Below are 4,166 nucleotides of genomic sequence, written 5' to 3'. Positions count from 1 at the left end.
TCTCACTCACATCCCAGCACACCTGTTCCCTGTCTCAAAGTTATTCACCTGCTCACTCAGTTTGTCTCTTCACCACCCCTCGTTCAACTTCATACCTTGCCTGGCCGCTCTTCACCTGCACCACCTTACAACCTCTGGAAATCCACCTGCTAAGTTCTAATGACGCTTATGTGTAAGTTCAATAAACAAGCTCTATAGTCACACATCTCTGTTTCTCAGGTGTTTCCGGCTAATCTAAGCTTTACATCACTTCCACTTTCTCCGTATATGTCCATACACCTGTCTTCCCATGCATACATCCTTACCTTGATTCATACATCACTACATACATATGTGTTTAATCTGTATATAAACTAGTGATAATATTTGGTGATGTGATTTTTCCTTATTATTTCTAGCACAGAATTAAGATTTTAAGATTGATGTAACTCACACATTAGCTAGAGCCAGGGCACATTGTGTAAGTGACCTCATCTCACAAGTATTAAAAATTTTTCTTTTTGAGTTTTTAAACAGCAACAGTTTTTACACTTTGGTTTTCATACCTTTGGACAGAAGGAAGCCCGCTGTCTCCTCTGCTCTTGGTGTTTTTGCTAAGCTGACCATCTGCAGTTTCATATTTGTATGTTTTTCAGACTCAAAGTGGATAAAAGTGTTTCCTAAAGTACCAAAACTATTAATCCTTTCTCAGTATGCCATACTGGTTTTTAAAATATTCATTCACTTGTTTTGCATAGAAAGGGACTGTAAATAAAGTACAGCTCTCACTATGAATGAATCCAGAAAACTAAAATGTGGCTGTATTTGATTTCAGACTGTGATGCCATTTCCACTACAAACCAGAGAGAAAGAGAAAAGGGTTTTTTGGAAGCTTTTGGCCATGAGAGGGCGCTCTTCTGTGCCCTTCAGTACACAGCCATTTCAAATAATGCCATCACTTGCTGTTGACTGAACACGTTATGTACTGTAAGAGTAAATGTGTAATACTGTAACCTTTCAGCAAGAATGCTCCCAGGGAAAGGACTAGAGTTTGAAAGTAAGGAATATGAGGATGTCATGAACAAAGAAAATGAGGTGGAAGACCTCAGTCATAGCAGTGAGTCATTTATTTATTTATTTATTTATTTATTTTAACTTTTTAAAAATGTATTTCTAAACACTACTGATTCTGTTCAAAGTCTGGAGCTTAGTGTGATTTATATCCTACATATCAATAAGGTCATTCATTTGGTTTAGGCATAGTATTATAAGAAGCAGCAATACCTTAGACATTTTAATATTTTAGATTGACAATATCATCAATTATATATTAATACTCAAATTTTATGCTTCCATAAGTTATTTCTACTTAACTACTACTGCATCTACTACTACTGCTGTATCAAGTAAGTTCAGAGGATCCAACCATAAAAAGTGCTACTGTTCCTGATCACTTCAAGGTGCATCATTTCTATTTCACCTCAGTTTTCACTGTGGAGCTGAATAGAAATAAAACAAATATGAAAAATATTGATCTGTTTGTTTGCTTTTTAAATCTGTTTTTTCTTACTGATCCTCATTTTTGGAAGTTTGAAAGTTTGTTATAATCATTATAAACAAGAAGTATGTATACAATACAAGAAGTAGCAAAATCTTTAACATCGTTTTATTTGATACTGATAGTATTACATGAGCTACTTATTGTGCGAGCTAGTTTGTCAGCTGCACAGACACAAGTCACTCACCTGATCTATCTCTCTGTAAAGGAGAAAGTCAGAACTTTTAAATACAAAGCTGTTCATGTCTTTAATGATAACCCTAACATTGAGTCATCTCCTTTCTGACACTGTAACAAACTAAAAATATATCCAATACCCTTTTTAATCCAAGTTTTCATATAAGAGTTCATCTATTGTTCTTTTGCATAACTATTTGCCTCACCATAATCTCTAAGTAACTAAGCAATAGATACGGCATTTTTTTAATGCCATCTTTCTAATACTGATTTGTTTCAGATAGTTTCTATTAAACTTTCCCTGTACTGGAGTTTTTGAGGAAATATTTTATTAGTTTTAAAAAGTCAAAACGGTGTAAGCATTGCATTATTAATTTTTAACAAGGATTCAGATCAGAACGGTGGACGGAGCATTTCATCTTTATCATGATGATATTGACGAACTGGAAGAGTCTCAGCACCCTAACTGCTCCTGACGACACACACGGTTCTCTGAAAAAACATTTTGTCCCACCCTGATTTCATGCTCAGATTTTCGCATATTTGCCACACTTACATGTTTCAGATAAACACTTTAGACAAAGATCACTCGGGTAAATACAAAATCGAGTCTTTAAATGATGATTTAATCTATTAAGGAAGAAATAACATCCTGAAGACCCAGGAAAGCAGCCAGATGAGTGATTACAGATCGTCTTTACTGAACTTCTATTGGATTTTGGTCAGCCGTGCGTGGGGGCCGGTCAGTGGTATCAATTTATTCAATCATTCACGAACTGCCTGCATACTCTCGCTATGACCCACAGCAACAGGCTGTCTAGCCTTCAGCTCTGTCACCACCATCACTGCCCTTACATCAGAATAGCCTCTGTCGACTGGCATCCCTGACAGTGCAAAGTACAGAGAAGTGGAAAAAACTGTAAAAATGTAGCCGGAAAGGTTACTTGTTTTCTGTTTAGTTTTTTTTTTTTTTTTTGGGGGGGGGTTAAGTCTCTTAGGTCTCGGGCTAAAGGATTATCATATCCAGGCACTTTTAGCTAGGTGATCGGCAATTAGATTTACACATTTATTGTATATATTATATTGTAACATTTTCGAATATTCATTTGATCTTTTTCCCTGTTTGTGTGCATAACTTGGCTGGAAAAATGCCAGAAAGCTAAAACCAGTCTCCTGTTTGTTGGTGTTCACAAAACAGCTTACAAAGATAAAATGTACAACATTGGAGTGTTTTCACAGTAAAATACACTGTTTTAAGTGTAATAATCTGTAAAATGCTTTGTTTTTTTTAAATAACCCACATCATACTATAATAATAATAATGTTTATGTTGTTCTCCACCTTCACCTTAACCAGACCACACCGCTGCAGTGGAGCCCAGTGCTTCAACAGCCATCATCCCAGGACACACTGTATAATCCAGCATGCTTTTGGAATGATGAAGACCAGGTTCCAGGGCATCTTCCTGCAAACAGGTGCACTACACCTTTGTATCTCATGTAAGTAACAGCCTTGTTCTGAGATGTCTCCCCTGGAAGAGGTACCACCACACCATCACTACTATTGACAGGTAATTTAAAGAAAAAAATTATAAATCTAGGATTCCTGTTTTTTCACAGTGCTTTGTTAAACTTTTTTTTTTTTTTAAGAGTTGCTGGTTTTATGCTATAGTCGTAATACCATCTTATGTTTGCACTTTTCTCTATGTGATGTGATGTGGCAGTGGACAATGGAAAGAAGCATCCCAATCCTCTCTACAGACCACCCTGTGTGACCACCCTGTGCTTACCAACCAGACTTCATGTTCAGGCAAATATCAGGTTTGCTATTCTATTAAAATTTAAAGCTTTTTATTCTTGTTTGTTTTTGTTAGAATTCCATTTCCTTCTCATTCAGCAATCAGCCATTAAAATTTTTTCTAATAAGCTAACAGATAACTTAGCAAATAAGTTAAGAGATGTTAAAAAAATACTGTAAATAAACAGACTGATGAAAATTACCATTTGTGTAAATCAGTTTATTCATTAAACATCACTTAGAAGTTAAAATAACTTCTTGAACTTATTTTTAATTAATTTATAAGAACACAGCTTAATCTGTGTGGAAAATAATCTGTCCATTCTTTTCCTGCTGTTGTTTTTTACCTTTATTTATACAGGCAGTCCCATTGGGGCTCAATGTCTTCTTTACAAGAGAGACTTGTTCCAGCCAAACATATTAAAACTACAAATAACAGATACAATAAAATAGCTCAATTTGTCTTGTGTACACAGACAAGAACAAGTTCCCAGTGATGATTTCACAAAAACATTTGTACGTCTTTTGAAATCTGCAAGTGAAATCAATTGAGCGAGCTTCGAATCCTTCTGCAATGTATTTTATGAAGACGGGACAGAAAAGGAGAACACCTTCTTCTCAAGCTGTGAATGTCCTGAAACCGCAGTCTATGACT

At 35.6% G+C, this 4,166-nt stretch overlaps 1 long non-coding RNA gene across 1 annotated transcript; it reads left to right on the top strand.

The window, feature by feature from the left end:
* The first annotated feature begins 955 nt into the window (after positions 1-955).
* On the top strand, positions 956-3,568 carry LOC120435287. Its single transcript, XR_005609620.1, has 3 exons — positions 956-1,096; positions 3,071-3,284; positions 3,438-3,568. It is a non-coding gene; the product is annotated as an uncharacterized LOC120435287 (long non-coding RNA).
* The last annotated feature ends 598 nt before the right edge of the window (positions 3,569-4,166 follow it).

Source organism: Oreochromis aureus, linkage group 20 (genome assembly GCF_013358895.1).
Source record: "Oreochromis aureus strain Israel breed Guangdong linkage group 20, ZZ_aureus, whole genome shotgun sequence".
Classification (NCBI taxonomy): domain Eukaryota; kingdom Metazoa; phylum Chordata; class Actinopteri; order Cichliformes; family Cichlidae; genus Oreochromis; species Oreochromis aureus.
This window is presented reverse-complemented; position numbering and strand designations above follow the sequence as displayed.